The sequence below is a fragment of the Mytilus edulis genome, chromosome 1 (assembly GCF_963676685.1).
Source record: "Mytilus edulis chromosome 1, xbMytEdul2.2, whole genome shotgun sequence".
Taxonomy (NCBI): Eukaryota; Metazoa; Mollusca; class Bivalvia; order Mytilida; family Mytilidae; genus Mytilus; species Mytilus edulis.
Window position 1 is genome coordinate 22,567,953 of NC_092344.1, and position 18,473 is coordinate 22,586,425.

Sequence of the window (18,473 nt, forward strand, 5' to 3'; positions counted from 1 at the left end):
AAGGAGTAGGTCCGGTAATGGCCAATTTTGGCCTCAAATTTCAGGAAAATCTTATAAAAGATTTGGACACTTTTTAAACACGTAAGTGTCTTTTTCAGTCGATTCAATTAGTGGATGTGAAAGATTTTAACTGAATTAGTCTTTGAAGACCTCAAAATTAAGCTTAAATATGAAAAATTCTATTAAATGTGCCATAAAATGTCACTCTTCAGTTGTTTTTTTTTGGTTAAAAATTAAAGTAGCCGCATTTGTGTTCATTTCTCAACCTTTATATATGTTATGTTTTATCACCCAATACAATATACTTTTATATATTAAGACAGAACAAATAATGCGGCCAATTCCATTTAAAATGGAAACCATCTAAAAATTAGCTCAAATGCTAAAATTTAAAGATGTCAGTAATTTTGCATGACTTAATGATGTTAGTATCCGATATATGTGCATTGTATTGCCAACAACATTCCAAATTAATGTAAGAAGAGTATTCTTCTTTCCAATAAATAGCTTAAAGTTTATATTTTATCAATGTTGTAAAACTATATTGGAGCCAACAAGGGCCTTTCTTGTCTTACTGGTCTTACATGTACTCCTTTAGTAAATGAACTAAGTTGTAGAAATTTATAGATCTACTTTGCCTTACGGACATAGTAAATCAAGCCTTCATTGCAATCTTTTTATACAAATAAGGAGTAGCAGGATTACTCATACGACAACTATCCACCAAACCTCAAATGAAATGGGTTGAAGCAATTATAGGCAACCGTACAGCTTTCAACAAACACGGCTGGTAATCTACCATCGCAGAACATTTAGTTCTGCAATGAAAACCGTGAGAGGATCTTCCGGTTGTGCTTGAGTGGAGTAATTATCACCGCTTAGAAACGATTTAGAAATGTACATACCTTTTGAAGCGGTGATAATTACTCCACTCAAGCACAACCGGAAGATCCTCTCACGGTTTGCATTGCACAACCAAATGTTCTGCGTGTGTAGATTACCAGCCGTGACAAAATAAGATCCTCATACCGTATAGTCGGTATGTTTGCTGAGTAGTGTATTGTGAATTGTTATTTTGTCTTATAGTCTTCCTGAAGGTATTGTTCTTTCTTCGAATAATGGTTCATGATTGCCGTCTTAGTATCGTATACCTGTTATAGTTTTGATTTATTATTTTTGTCTCTCTTTTAGTTGTTTCCCATTGAATTAAGAATTTGAAAAAAAAATCATTCAGTTAACAAAGTTGAGACATTGAACCGACAAAATGCCATTAATTTCGTTAAATTGGTTACAAGCCGATTTAGCGTAAATCAAGATTTTGAATATTATCATTCTGGATTAAGTTTTGGTTTAAGAACAGTATCGGAAACTGCACGCCTCAATGGAGGCATTTACATTGTTTTCCTCAATTTGAAGCTAGTGTTGGTTTGTAACTTCTTGTTTGATAGATGGAAATCACTAAATATAAACCATTTCATTTATAAAATCTAAGAACCTACTAAGCAATTTCCTGTCATAAATGATTGCAGGGTATAAAGTTCAATATTTTATTTACTACTGTATTATCAAAACAAAAACAAATTTGTTCATCTGTATGACCCATCCTTGGTAAATAACAGCAGAGAGTCAAAGAAAGTAGAGGGGAGAGGTTAACAAACATGTCATTTGGAATTTAAAACTGTTTATCGTCGAGATAATCTTGTATCTGCATGACAGAAACCTAAGAAAGACTTAGAAATCGGTTGCAAATTAATCAAATTGAGGAAGTATTTTGCATCTACATAAATACAACGTAAAATAATTCTGAAAAAAAAATGTTTTTCATTTTCAGTATTCAGTGTAGATATATTGTTTATAAGTAAGAAAAATCATACATGCCACTTACCGTTGAAACTGGCAATTGGGAGAATGTCCTGGAACACAATATGTGATCATTTTTTTCTAACTGCCGTTAACAAAACATTAAAAACTCAATAACAATATGATATGCAATTTCTTTCCCGGAAACAGGTGCGCGTTTAGCTTTATCTTTAGTGATCAATAATCTTCTGAATCTTATATCTAGATAAGTAAAAGGATTTGACATGTGAACATTGATTAATTTTCCTTAAAAATATCAGGAAAGTACCAATTGCCTCAGTGATTTGATTTCAAGGATTTATCAATCAATACATAAATGTGTGTTTTCTACCAAGTATATTTTTCTGTTGAATTAACTAATGAGCGTACACTTGACTCTTTACAAAGCAGTTAATTACAAAGAAAAAATAATTTCGTAAGGAATCAAAGACAACATGTTGATTTCAATCTGCACGTTATTTTAAACACAATATTAAAGTCATGCAAATAATAAATCAAGAAGTTATCGTGGTGATTCCTTGCACACTGAAATCTTGGTAATGAAAGAATAACAGTTTCATACAATATTCTAATCGCAGCGTCGTCCTTAAATTCACGGAATATTTGTAAGTGTACGTTAACAATGTAAACGTTGAATAATAATCTAAATGCAGCAAATAACCTAACTTTATTTTACATTAATAGGTTAGATATATTTAAAAAGTTCCCATTTTAAAAATTATATGATCTTAATTGTTTATATAAAAGTTTCTATGACAACAACGTCTTGGTAAGCGATCGTCTAACCAAAAACTTCAACCTGATTCGGTATAGACGCACGGACGGACAAATAACTAGAATTCGTGATGCTCCCACCTTACGTACTGTCGTAGGCTAGACATAAAAACAATACTATTGTTGTAATTGTCAGCTTATAATTCGATAATTCTGCAGTTAAATTCCTGATATCCCCTAGCGACGTCGTGTTAAGAAAGTAATCACATTCATTTACCATTTATAAATATATGAAGAAATGTGAACATAAATGGATGTCTCAAAGGACAGATTATGAGTCAAAATATAAGATTAAATTTGTAACATATAAATAAGAAGATGTTCATATAAGATAGAAATGTGTGGTATGATTGCCAATGAAACGATTATCCACCAGAGTCCAAATGACTAGGATGTTAGCAACTATAAAATAGAAAAGAAGACGGGCATGGAGCATATTTACAATATCATTACAAACAATAACATATATAATGCAGCATATTATATTTAAATTAATTGTGTTGACATGGACTTCAATGCACCAGGTTTATGTATTTTGACTATCAATAAACTGGAGAATTAAGAAGTGTGTGCCGTTTGGAGGAATCTCTAAAAAAAGAGTCATATTTAACTTTGAGGTGTAATGCAGAAAACATTTTAGACAAATTTGCAGTAAGAAGATTAAAGATTATTGTCAGCCACCAATGATCACCTAGGCACGGTACCACATAACATTCTTCTAATGGTCAGTGTAGGATTAATAAAGTATCCAAACTCATATTAAATAGTATCTTTTATATATATTTATAAAATGTAAATAGTACATTGGGATCTTCCTTATTCATTATCTAAATGACTTTGTTGTCATTTTGTTAATACATGTATTGGAAATTTGAACATGATTTTGATATACTTTGCATCAATTACTCTCTTTGTAATAAATGGGACGCCCATTTAAATAAAAACTGAACTTCATCTTCATCTTCGACGTTACCTGGCATGCACCTGAGACAAATTTGGTTTTGTCGAACAGTACCCTGTTATCTGCTAGATTGGCTATTTGGAAACTGATTTTCTTAATATAGTTATACATTTCTTTTGCTCAAAAAGTCGCATTATTTACAAATATTTTTCAAAACCAAAACAACTCTTTAATATTGCATAAGTTCGTAAATTACTATCTTCGTATATATCTAGCTGTTTTCCCCAAATTGCAATAAAGATTCCCTTAACAATCTGACCACAGTCTATTTTACATGTTGAATATTTTGTCGGTTTTATATACTAGACATTGTTTCCTTTAAAACGTTGATTGATCCATACCATGAAGGCTTTTTTGTTTCAAATAGGTTTCTAGGACAATCATATGCATGTTTCAGCAAGGAAAATGTGGTGCCACTATTTTTAGCGATGCCAAGATCTTTATACATATTGATCATTGTGCCGCTTTAAAACACGACTGAGCTCATACAGTAAACTCAGCTGTAAAATGTGACTCCTAACATGTACTAGTTAGAAACATGGACATAAGAAGAATAATTAGTATTAAAGCTTATTTTTGGTTAAATGGTCTATAAACATTTTCAACATTTGTCAAAGCTAATGGGGTATTTTATTTTAGAACTTGACATACTTTATCTATAGACTAGAAGTTTGTGACATACGTGAGGTAACATCGAGGTGTCTTGCTGTATTGTATCGTTGGGTTGTCATCACATTGACGTACTCAAAAAATGTTTCACAAAATTGTTTTTATCATATCTTGACATCTGGTTTAGTTTACATAATCATTCTCAGGAGCCTGTAACTCAGTGGTTATCGTTTGTTTATGTGTTACATATTTGTTTTTCGTTCATTTTTTTACATAAATAAGGCCGTTAGTATTCTCGTTTGAATTGTTTTACATTGTCTTATTGGGGCCTGTTATAGCTGACTATGCGGTGTGGGCTTTGCTCATTGTTGAAGGCCTATAGTTGTTAATGTCTGTGTCATTTTGCTCTTTTGTAGATAGTTGTCTCATTGGCAATCATACACATCTTTTTTTTTATATATTACACAATGATATAAATATTTCAACCAATCAAAGGTCATTATCAGCCATAATGATCAATTGTATAAATGCAAGGTCAGTATTTTGTCTATTATCCTCATTACTGTATTTTCCCACTATATTCTATTGATGGTGTAGGCGAATAATGTCTTTTTCAACGCTCAGTTATACTGTCGAATATCATATTAATTTTAAAGGATAACTTGTCTGTTTTGTTCCAATTATCCGGTTGGGCTGAAATATTATCTGTATCCAGTAGTTTATTTTTTATATATTTTATATACATGTTGCAATATTTTTCTTAATCTTATTTAATGATTACCTACAATATAGATGTTAGATTGAATGTGCTGCTTGCGGGGATATAGTATGACCATTGTGATTTATATTGATGTGTTTGCTCTGTATGGGCCCTTTGATTAAGAATAAAGACATTTACTTTTATTTATATTATTTTTTTTTCGCATTTTTAGCAGTTGCATTGCAAGTTGTCGATATCATAACTGAAAAGAAAGTAGTGCCAAAACACGAAATACTGTACATTCAAAAGACAAGTGCGAGATTTGTTATAATTGCGATTTAAAAAAAAAATGGATACATATATAAGTATCATCTAGTAAAATGCGAATTTTTATCAGTGCGATACTGACCAAATCTCATTATTCGCATCAATAAAAACCTCGCAATAATTTCTAAATTTACAGTAAATTGCGCCTGGCGATGATTTACATTAATTTTCTCTCTGGCATTTTGCCGAAATCATTGGGAATGAGATCACTGTCGATACTATTGTTTGTTGACTTTCAGTGTTATAAAACTATGTCGTATCAGCCTGCTCATATGAAATTTCATAAACGCCTTATTTCTTTAATTTACTTTTCAAAATATAAAGCACTCCACTTTTTTGTTTTTTCTTGTTCACATATTAGTTTGCTATTATAGTGATTAAGATCATCACACAATATTGACTCCTGAACGCATTTTTTTACACTTTTTGACCTATAATGTCTGTTTGGTTTGGTCACGTATTATTGTCAATATAATTGAATTTTATGCGACTGGTTTACTAGTGTGAGGTTTAACTAGCTATAAAACTAGGTTTAATCCACAATTTTCTAATTAAGAAAATGCCTGAACTAAGCAAGTCATTTGGCAGTTGTTATCCATTTTGTTTGATGAGATTGAGCTTTTGGTTTGGCCATTTGATTAGGGACTAATCCGTTTTTAATTTTCCCCGAGTTCGGTTTTATTGGGATTTTACTTTACACATAAACTAGTTTTGCCATATTTTTACATCTGGTTAAGTTTACATAAACATTTCTTACCAAGGATATACATATTTCAACAAAGGTCATTAACAGCAATAATGATCAATTGTATAAATGAAAGGTCAGTATTTTGTCTTTCCCTCTCATTACTGTATTTCCCACTTTTTTTTTCTATCGATGGTGTAGGCGAATAATTCATTTGTCAACGCTCATTCTTAATGTGGAATATAATATTAATTTGAAAGGATGACCTGTCAGTTCTGTTCCAACTATCCGGTTGTTTTTCAAAAATTGTCTTTGTCCAGAAGTTTACTTTTTATATACTGTATATACGTGTTTCCATCTTCATTTATTTAGATGCATTTTGTATGTTAGATTGCATGTATTGGTTATGTGGATATTGTATGAACTTTCTAATTTGTAATAATTAATGTTCTATGTCAGCATTTTAATGAGAAATAAACACATTTGCCTCGACTGATATTATCCATATTATATTTGATAGTTTTTTTCCGCAATTACATTGCACTTAGTGGGAAAGTAAAGCCAAAATTAGTAAAAGCACTCCACTTCTTTTGATTTTCCTTGTTGACATATTGGTTTGTTTTTATAGGGATTAAGATTATAACACAATATTGACTGATGTACCCCCCCCCCCCCCCCCCCCGCCTTTTTTTTCAAATATGTTCACCTATTTGTTATTCGTTTGTCAATGCAATGAAGGTTTATGCGACTGTTATAAAAGTAAAAGGCCAAGCTTGCTTTTAAACCAGATTTAATCAACAATTTTCTACACAAGAAAATGCCTGAACTTAGTCAGGAATACGACAGTTGTTATCTATTCGTTTGATGCATTTGAGATTTTCAATTGGCAATTTGATTAGGGACTTTCCGTTTGAAATTTTCGCCGGAGTTTGGTTATATTGCGTTTTTGCTTTTCACACAAACAGTTTTTATCATATTTTGACATCTTGTTAAGATAACATAGTCATTCTTTGATAAGATATGAATATTTAACCAATAAAAACAGCCATAAGGATCAATTGTATAAATGCAAGGCCAGTAATTTGTCTATTATTATCATTACTATATTTTCCTACTATTTTCTATTAATAGTGTGGGCGAACAATTTCATTGTCAACGATCAGTTATAATGTGTAACATAAAATATTAATTTGAAAGGAAGACTTGTCAATTTTGTTCCAACTATTGGGTTGTTTTCAAAGATTGTCTTTATCCGGTAGTTTTCTTTTTATACATTTTATTTACATGTTTCCATATTTGTTCTTTATCATTTTTTATCATTAACATCAGTACGTAGGTTAGACTGCATGTGTTGTTTGTGTTGATAGTGTAAGAACTTTGTGTTTTGTATTCATTAAAGTCATATGAAACCTCAAATTAAAATAAAATTTGATTTGTCCACATTTTGAAGAAATTTACTTTTTTAAATTGCTTGCTGCCAGGATTCGACATCTTTTCCCGTATGCAAAGTGACCTTAAAGTGACCTTTCTCGTAAGTAAAAATCCAGTGATCACAGTAAGCATGGGTCTGTTATTCAAAAAACTATTATCTGATTGTACATGCTATACACGTTCCAAATAGCAATGCTTCTTTGTTGATTGTTTACATTAAGGTGAAAATCGTTAAACTACGGCTTCAAAACACGACAATTAATTACCTGCCATATCATAATAGACAGAAAGAAAAGAAATGACGATCATACAATATGTTTGCGTAAAAATTTATAAAATCGTGCACAAAAGACTAAGTTTATGATATATACATGCATTGGTTCAAGAATTGCATAAACTTTATTTTTCACCAGTGACTAGTATCCTATGACTTTAATAAGTTCTGTGTAAGCCCTTTAGATACTTTAAACACATTTGCTTTGTTTGCTTAAATTCATATTAATTGTTTTCGCTTTTTAAGCAGTTGTATTGCACTTTGTCAATATCATGACTAAAAAGAAGGTAGTGCCAAAACACCCAATACTGTAAATTCGGAAATTGAAGCATACATTTATTAATGCTATTTCGTTGTAAATAGAAAAATGAGAGATTTATTGTAATTTCGATTCCAGAAAAATCTGCAAACAGATATATGTATCATCTAATCTGCATACAGAATTATGTATCATCTAATTTTTAGTCAGCACTTTTGTCTTGACATAAATTATCATTGATAGGGTCATAATTATAAATTAACTGTTCACAAAACTTTGAATTTAAAAAAAAATAAAGCTACTCCTCCTCGGAATAGATTACCTTAGCTGTATTTGGCAAAACTTTTATGAAATTTTGGTCCTCCATGCTCTGAAATGTCGTACTGTATTTGACCTTTTTAAACTTTTTTGATCGAGCGTCACTGATGAGTCTTTTGTAGACGAAACGCGCGTCTGGCCCATTTACACAATTTCAATTCTGGTATCTATGATCAGTTTATCTAGTAAAAAGCGAAATTTTATCATTGCGATACTCACCCAGTCGCATTATTCGCATTAATTAAACCTCGCAATAGTCCCTTAATTTACAGTTAACAGCGCCTGATAATGATTCATACCTATTTTCTGTTTGACTTTTTGTCGAAATCATTCGGAATGAGATCACTGTCGATGCTATTGTTTGTTGACTTCCGGGTTATAAAATATGTTGTATAATACTGCTCACAGGAAATATCACGAACGCCTGATTTGTGACTGTTTCCTTTTCAAACCATAATTAAAACACTCCACTTTTTCGTTTTTGCTTTTTGACAAATTTTTTGTTTTAATAGTGATTTAGATTATAACACAATATTGACTGCTGTACCCCCTTTTACAAATTTTTATCTATTATGTTTGTTTGTTTGTCAATACAATGATATTTTATGCGACTGTCATACAATGAGAGGCTAAGCTAGCTATAAAACCAGGTTTAATCAACAATTGTTTACATAAGAAAATGCATGAACTTAGTCAGGAATATGACACATGTTATCAATTTGTTTGAGGTGTTAGAGTTTCTGAATTTGCTATTTGATTAGGGACATTCCGTTTTGAATTTTCCGCGGAGTTCGGTTGAATTGTGATTTCACTTTTCATACAACCTGTTTTATCATATTTTGACCTTTACATAAGCATTCCTATAAAATGATATAAATATTTCAACCTATCAGCCCCAAACATCAATTGTATAAATGCACGGTCAGTACTTTTTCTATCATCATCATTACTGTACTCTCCTACTATTTTCTGTTGATAGTGTAGGCGAATAATTTCATTGTCAACGATTAGTTATAATGTGGAACATAATATTAATTTGAAAGGAAGACTTGTCAATTTTGTTCCAACTATTGGGTTGTTTTCAACGATTGTCTTTATCCAGTAGTTTACTTTTTATACATTTTATTTACATGTTTCCATATTTGTTCTTTATCATTTTTTATCATTAACATCAGTACGTAGGTTAGATTGTGTTGCTTGTGTTGATATTGTAAGAACTTTGTGTTTTGTATTCATTAATATTTTCTATGTAAGCTTTAAACACATTTGCTTTGTTTGCTTTGATCTATATTAAATGTTGTCGCTTTTTCAGGAGTTGCATTGCACTTTGTCCAAATCATGACTATTTCGTGGAAAATACAAAAATGCGAGATTTATTATAACTGCAAATTTAGAAAAATCTGCATACAGATATATGAATCATCTGGTAAAATGCGTATTTTTATCATTGAGATACTCACCCAGTTGTATCATTTGCATTAATAATAACCTCGCAATATTTTCTAAATTTACAGTAAACATGGTAAATAGCGCCTGGTCATGATTCATACCAATATTCTCTCTGACTTTTTCCCCTAATCATTTGAATCAGGAGATCACTGTCGAATACTATAGTTTGTGGACTTTTGGTGTTATAAAATATTTTCCATATTTGTTCTAAATCATTAACAATCATTATCAATCTATATGTATGTTATATTGCATGTGTTGTTTGTTTGGATAGTGTTGTGATTTGTATTCATTAATATGTTCTTGTAAGTATATTTCCTTTGATTGATTTGAGTTATATTAAATTTCAGTAATTTCCTGTTCAAAAGATAATAAAAGCACTCCACTTTTTTGTTTTCCTATGTTGTTTTATCTATTTGTTTTTATAGTGTACCACTATTTTCGACATTTTAACCTTTAATATAGCTATAAATTCCGGTCTAATCCAGTATTTTCTACATAAGAAAATACCTGTAACAAGTCAAGAGTTTGACAGATGTTATTCATTCGTTTGATGTATTTGACCTTTTGAATTTGCAATTTTCAGATGAAATCTCCGTTTTGAATGTATTACCGGAGTTCGGTATTTTTGTTATCATAATTTTTCGAAACAAAATTATTTTGCTACCTTCGGGATTTATAGCCTGATGCACATGTTGCAAAACTTTTGTTTTTCGGCATGTTTTGGTTTTCATTTCCCTTCAACTTTGTTATTGTTTTGGCTTTCCTACGGCTTGATTCGAGTGCGACTAATGATCAAGTCTGATATAGGCTGATATATTTACAAGCCTGATATCTGTGGTGTATTTTTGATAGGGTCGAAACTCCTATTGGGAGACTTTCGTCATGAACGGTATCACCAATCATTTGCTGATAAAAAAATATCATAGATAGTTTCATTTTCTGTAAACAAAATGTTCATACAATAATCAAATCATTTAAAATATTAAGGTTGTCTACCGAAATCTTGAATGGTCTCAGAAACAATTGTGAAAAAAACAACTAAATATTTAATTATATGTAAGACTGATATTTTTATAACTTTATTACAACTGATAGATAACACTGCTGGTAAACGTTATGGATTTACGAGTTTTGATATCCAACTCTGGCAGACAAAATGTCGGTATCATTTGGACTCTTGTGGAGGATAAGGGTTTTATGCATTAATGTTACATTTCTTGTTTTTGAATTCAGTTTTTTATTTTCTTTAGCGACTGTGGTAATATTTTTAAATAGTGATTATTGAGTTTTGCCGCTTTGATCAAGATTCTAAGCTTTTCTCAAAAGTCGGTCATATATTATTTTTATTGCTTTAATGTATATTCGGATTTTGGCATTTATTTTTCACTCGATCCATTGGTTGATAACTTTTGCCTTGTCAGTTTGTTATGGACGCTCCGATTTTGATTTTGCCTTGTAGTTCGGAAGTTTTGTCATATTTTTTTTCAGGATACATAATATAAGGGATGTAATCCTAACTTAAAGAGGATTTGTCGAGAGAAAGTTCAAAATCAATTTATCTTAACGGGAATTAATGTGAGGATATAACCGCGAATTTTAGTTCTTCGATGCAAAGATGAAGTTTATCGAAATCTAGCAAACTATACTGTCTAGAAATGTTCATTGTGTCTACTTTGGGCCTGAAATTACGAGTGAGCATTTAGTTATTCTGTCTGTATATACCCATTTCTAGACGACAAACGGTCACCATCTTTTGTTCTGACAAATGTCGATGTTAATAATTTTACAAGACAAGCCTATTAGTTGTACCTTCAATGTTCAATATTTTATCACAACTGGTATGTACTTTTTGTCAAATCAGGCAAAGCCGATGAACCATTAATTATATAAAATGAATAGCAAGTGTATGTCAGTAATTACTAACATATATGTGTGGATATTTAGTCTATATCAATATCCAGTAAGCAAAATCAATCTCAAAACGAGAGGAAAATATTGATTCTTTGTAATTATAACAAGTTTTTTTCCCTTCATATTATATAACCGTCTACTTCGATATTAAGTATAAAAAAATATAGGTCTACAGAGCTATAACTGGTTGCTTTAAATTGAAATATTCAATAGCATAGCCTTGTTATTTCTAATTCTTCATATTTTATATTTTAGAGCATTTGAATTGAAAGGGTTATTCCTTACAAAAGAGCCCACTCAACTTTGCCATTTGCTGCTGAATATGAAAAAAAACTGAAGGGCTGGGCTGCCTTCATAAGGAAATCTCAAACATAAGAATTAAGAAGTTAAGGATGTGTGACTCATCGAATATATAATGACAAGCGGCTAAAACAAATAATAGCTGAATCCACCTAATGTCAACCTGACCTGAAAGAGTTAGAATCATAGTTTCGTATATTATCTTAATTTATCAAAAGGGGAATTTAATAAAGGTCGGTTATAAATCATATCAATACCGATGCACTGACAAAAGAGGGACGAAAGATACCAGAGGTACAGTCAAACTCATAAATCGAAGATAAACTGACAACGCCATGGCTAAAAATGAAAAAAGACAAACAGACAAACAATAGGACACATGACATAACATAGAAAACCAAAGAATAAGCAACACGAACCCCACCAAAAACTAGGGGTGATCTCCGGTGATCTGGAAGGGTAAGCATATCCTGCTCCACATGTGCACCGGTTGTGTTGCTTAAGTGATAACAAATCCGGCAAATAGTCTTATTCGGTAGGTCACATTCATTAAAGGGAAGGGCCTGTAGTTACAACGTAAGGAGCATATCCGATATCATTTGTGAAACGGTTATTCCATAACGGTCAACCAATTCATGCTGTCGTCCGTAAAATTTACGAAGGGATAATTTCAACTTCACTATTCGGATCTCTTGGTTTAATAGCTAACTTTTGGGCAGCAACCCTCTATCAAGAAAGTCATGATAGGAAATACAACCACGGGAATATCGTATCAGTTGGGAGATATATACCCCGTATTCAGGAGCTGCTGAAATGTTGCTACTTAAAAATGGAAAGTTCACAATTGGACAGCTGAAATCATCTCTTTTGTCGTAAAGTTTTGTTTTCAACCGACCCTCATTGTCAATTTCTAGATGTAAGTCAAGATATGAGGCCGACTTAACTGTATCTGTAGTATCCTTTACCTCTAGTTCGATTGGATAGATGCGTTCAACATAGTCACCAAATTTTGAATTATTTAGTGAGAGAACATCATCTATATAGCGGAAAGTACAGCTTGTAGACAAATGACATGAATATGGCTTTAAAAGTGCACAACGGGTGATACATACAATGCAAGAGATTGCTATGATGCAAACTCCTACTTTATTCTTTGTAACTTGACTTATGTTTTTTAATTGACTTCGGTATATTACATTTTTTATTGATCTTAGTTTAGCATATTGAATACAATATAAAACAAAAAAGATATGGTATGATTGCGAATACGAAAACTCACCACCAGAGACCAAATAACATAGAAATTAACAATTAATAGGCGAGTGACTTATTTCAAAAAGACGCTTAGTTAACGACTTTAATGCACCCACCTAACACACGGCTGTATTATATATCATTCGAAAGCTGTTAATCTGTACTTTCTGTTTTGCCCGGTCGTAAAAAAATCGTACGGTGCAATTTTTGTTAAATCAAGGTCAAAGGTCATGAAAAAACATCCAATTTTTGCGATTACTAAATAAAACGCCATTTTCTAATTCTTGTACCATAAAGTTTTCCAAAAGATCATATGAACTTTATGGAACATGATACATAATTTCCAAATCAAACAAAAAATAAGAGATTCGATGCGCAAAATTTCCCGAAAATTGAAATTTATCACAAATCCTAAAAAAATGAAAAATTATTCAAAAAGCAAAATATATCTTGGGGAATCGATATTTGTATGCTTAAAAAAATAGATAAATGTATATGTTTTAGGTCAAGGAATATTTGTTTTGTAATTTTAAGATGCAATTATTAATTATTGTTCATAGAACAGCCTTCTATTGAAGTGTTTGCAGTTGCCCAAAAATCTGCCATCTGCAAATAGCGATCATTTTGTTAATCTATGTTAAAATAGCACATCGCTAATTGTGAATATCAGGGAGGAGAATGATTTTCCATAATAAAAGAAGGGGTATTTAAAGTAAGAAAAGAATATATGCGAGGTAATTGAGGGTAAAATATGTTTTTTACGAAGTCAAACTTTTTCACTTTTTGTAATCATGTTTAAATGGAAACATTACTTTGCGACTAAATCGTAGGCAACATTGAAATAAGTAACCTTGTTTAGAACCACTTGGTTGTCTAAAGCGGGATGTAAACGAACTAAATAAAATGCGGCTGCTTCTTATTTATTTTAAAATCGTGTTATAGTAAGTCATATTAAATTTGTTTAGAAGTTTAATCGCTTTAATTATTTGAATGCTTTGAGTATTTTCTACATAAAATTTAAAAATACAAATGCATGTCATTGTGTATGTAAAACACTATAAGCAGTTGTGAAATAACAAAATGAAAAAGTAAAATACCCTTCCTGACCTCATAAGATCATTCGCTGTTTTAGGAGTGTTCGTTTTCATGGTATGCTGTGTTTTTTGGACTGTCGTTCGCCTCTTGGACTTTAATTTTATTTTGTTCATGGTTTTAATTAACTTTATCTGATTCATGGTTTGAGATGTTGATTGTCCCTTTGGTATTATTTTACTTTAAAGACATTAACTTGCAGTAATGAAAATCGGCCAAAAAATCACCTCAAAGTAAAGTGAAGAAGATTAACGCAATAAGACAAATATCCGCGAAAATAGCTTAATTTGCTCACGGTGATATATATATATAGAACTAAATCGTTATCATGATACATTTAGCCACACTAATCTATAATTTTTAAAACCTTTTACTACTTGAATAGTGACGAAGTATATCAAAGGGACATCAAACGCATAAAAACGAACTGACAAAGCCGGGCAAAAAACGAACAAGACAAGCAACAGTATACAAAACACAACATATAAAACTACAGATTGAGTAACACAAACCCCCCAAAAAAATTTTGAGTGAACTCAGGGCTCCCAAAGGGTAGGCAGATTATGTTCCACATGTGACACCCGTCTTAGTTTAAACATTTTTATTTATAGTGGATTGGGAAACAAGCTTTTCAACTTAAATTAATCGCTTTCCACTTCGCGGGTGCGAGTGCTGCCTTGTAGCGGCATTAGCCTGCTCTTTTTCGAAATCTACAAAGGTGTGTTTAACGTGCAAGAGATATGGCTCTCTCTTAACACGGGTCAGCCATTTATCGTCCCCTTCCGACGGACTTTCATCGTTTCCTCAAGACCATACTCACAAATGGTGTCAAGAAAGAGTCGAAAATTCAGTCCCTGAAATTTTCATCACGGAACGGGAATCGAACCAGGAACCTTTGTGTTAGTAGTCCGATGCACTAACCACTACACCACGGCTCTCTTTTACCCGTCTTGTGGCTCATGTATTTCCGAACTCGATGCCAAGCCTTATTCGGTTAGTGACATTCACGGCAGAAATGACGGCAATTTGGTTACGTCGATGGAACTTATCAGTCGTCATCTGGCGAAACAGATATCTCATAATTGTCAACCAACTCGTAGTGGCGCCATGAAATTTCCAAAGGGATGATTTTAACTTTGACTTTGAACTCTGGTTTAAAACATGTTTAAACCACCATTTTTCTTCAAATGTCTTCTACCAAGTCAGGCATATGGCAGTTGGTATCGAATAATCTGTTTCTTTGTATGTTGGCGTTTGTTTTTGTAGCAGTTCTGTGTTTCTGTTATATCGTTGTGTTCCTCTTATAGTTGATGCGTTTTCCTAGTTTTTGCTTTGTGACCCGGATTTATTTCAGTTACTAGTAAATCGATTGATGACTATTGAATAGCGATATACTATAGTTGCCTTTATTTCAGAGGAGTTGAGGCTCAATGAAATCGGTCTCCTCCTTTAGTAGTATAGATATGCAGGCGTTGCTATAATCTTGTTACATAGAAATGAAAAGTTTATAGTAGTAAGGTAGTAAGGGGTGTTTTTATGGGTTGTTTTATGCTCATCTCTTTTGTCGTAAAACTTGTTCTCAACCAACCCTCATCATCTATTTCAAGATACGTGATAGAGTAAACTATATCTGTTGAGTCTTTTATTTTCAATTTCAATTGAAAATACGAGTCCAACATTGTCACAAATTTTGCACTATTCAGTGAGATGACATCATCTATATAATGGAAAGTGAAGTTTCAAGATAATGATAGCATCTTTTCAGTCGTCATCAGAAACTCTTGCATGAAGTCATCCTCGTATGAAAAATGAATTAGTCATTCAAGCTATTCAGGAAGTCTAGTTGTAACTAGAATCGTTGCGTATTAATGGTTATTTTTTCTTCAAAATTATTCTTATGTGATGAATTAATGCATGTAAACAATGAACAACGCAATTTAAGCAATCAAGTAGTCAAGTTTTATAATGTGTTTACTAGTTTTTGAAATTCTTTGAAATTTCAATTTTCATCAATTTATTTTCTATTTATTTTGGTCTAAATTTTCAATTCACATTAAATAAATAAAAGGTCTTTTCACAACATCAATATTTATAATGAAGCTACGTAAACAAATCAAACAATTAGAAAAGTCGAAATATGTTTATTTCAGTCTGGTAGTTACAATGCAGATTGCAATCTCTTAGTTTCACCCCCTTTATTTCAAGCAATAAGATGATTCGCGCACATATTGTTTTACTCTAAATTTTTCAGATGCTTAAGAATTTGTTTATTAAATCTTATATTGACCATATACAATGTTTAAATAGGAAGAAATGCTTGAAAGCTGTTTTTTCGCAGATGGCGGTATTTTGGGCAACTGTATGAGTTGTTATGATTTGCTGTTTGATTAGAAGTAAGCATAATTTTAGGAAATTTTATGATGTCAAAAACTTCTTTGATAGTCATTACAGGGTTTTACTCAGTTTTAATTGATTAGCATTTGCACCAGAAAGAGAAATTTGGGTTTTCACACATTTTGTTAACTTTTACTCGAATTTCAGGAAACATGTGCTCTCTGTCAAAAACACGCTTTAAATATTAAAAAATGCATTTGAATAATGACTGTTAATCTCTCTGCTAAAAGTTTAAATTGTTTGCATGTGTGAATTTAGTATATAAAAGTAATATTATGTAATCAGGCTGAAATCTTAGAAAATATGCACTTATTCGTCCTTGGCCTTTGATCTTGATTTGACAGAAATTGCACCGTACGATTTTTTTACGACCGGGCAAAACAAATAGTACAGATGTGTAGCTTTCAAATGATATATAATTTAGCCGTGTGTTAGGTAGGTGCATTAAAAATTTAATTTTATGGTTAAAGTCACTCGCCTATAAAGGTCATGTACAACCTTCATCAATGAGCAAAACCCATACCGCATATTCTTTCTATTACCTTTCTCTCAACTAATGACATAAGCGTAATGAGTATTCAAAAATCTTGATCGGCCATGCATAAGTGTATGCGCTGATCCAGTTAGCAATATATTTAAGATATTGAAGAAAGGCAAACATTGAATAAAACGCCCAACATGATAGTTTATACGAAATTGTTTACATTGACTGATTTTATTAATAAAAGCAGATGTTGGATATATGTACATAACGCAGTAACCAAACGACGTAAGTAAACAAAAGATAGACACATAGAGGACTCCGACTATATACAAATGTCAATATAAAAGTCCAGAAACTAAAAAAACAAAATAAATCTATCAGACTAAAGCCTCGGTCACACCTTACCAAATAGCACGAACAGACGCCTAACGGATGAAAATAAAAGTTGTCCGTTGACAAAATTGTTATCCGTTGAAAGTCCGTTGATGTAATGACCGAATAAAACGGACGTGTAACGGATGCATAACGGACACACACCGGATATGCAACGTACGAGAAACGGACACGTTCCGGACAGAACGGATGTCGAACGTATATCCAACGGACGAGTACCGCATAAAACGGACACCTAACGGAAGCGTACCGGATAAAACGGATGAACAAGATATACGACAAAAATCAAAGGCGACAATAATAATACATGTAAATCGCATATATATTCAAAATGTTTCTGTGTAACTGGTTTTGGTTTATTCTTCAAAATTCCGCCAAAGGGCAGTGTCTGGCCTGAATAAGAACTGCTTGATTGTGAAGACGTGCCTATACTCTAAGATCGATTATGAATAATAAGAATTCATGAACCTTAAGAAATCTGACATACCAATAATTGGCATTTCTGAAGCGAAATTTTCAATTTGCATTTATCCGTTTCAGATCCGTTCATCATCCGTTTTATCCGTTATACGTCCGGTAGAAGTCCGTTTCTCATCCGTTCAACATCCGTTTTATCCGTTAAACGTCCGGTAGAAGTCCGTTGGTGAATTTATCTTCCAGACCACCAACGGATGTATAACGGTCACGTAACGGATACAAAACGGAAACGAAACGGACGAGTACCGTACAAAACGGACACCTAACGGACGTTCAACGGATATTTTATCCGTTGGACGTCCGTTCAAAGTTTTGAACATGCTCAAAATTTTCAACCGGACAGAACGGACGCCGACGGATAAAACGTACGCTTTACGGACATGCAACGGATATGGACGGACGTCTAACGGATAAGAACGGACGTCTAACGGACATGAACGGATTGAAAAAAAGTTATCCGTTAGGCGTCCGTTCGAGCTATCCGGTAAGGTGTGACCGAGGCTTAAGATACTAAAATT

At 32.3% G+C, this 18,473-nt stretch overlaps 1 protein-coding gene across 1 annotated transcript in view; it reads right to left on the reverse strand.

Annotated features, from left to right (window-relative positions):
* Positions 1–2,035, reverse strand: part of LOC139527667 (uncharacterized) — a 59,840-nt gene extending 57,805 nt beyond the window's left edge. Inside the window, exon 1 of the mRNA XM_071323240.1 lies at positions 1,886–2,035. The gene's annotated coding sequence lies outside the window, so the exon portion shown is untranslated. The remainder of the gene's footprint in view (positions 1–1,885) is intronic.
* Positions 2,036–18,473: the final 16,438 nt, after the last annotated feature.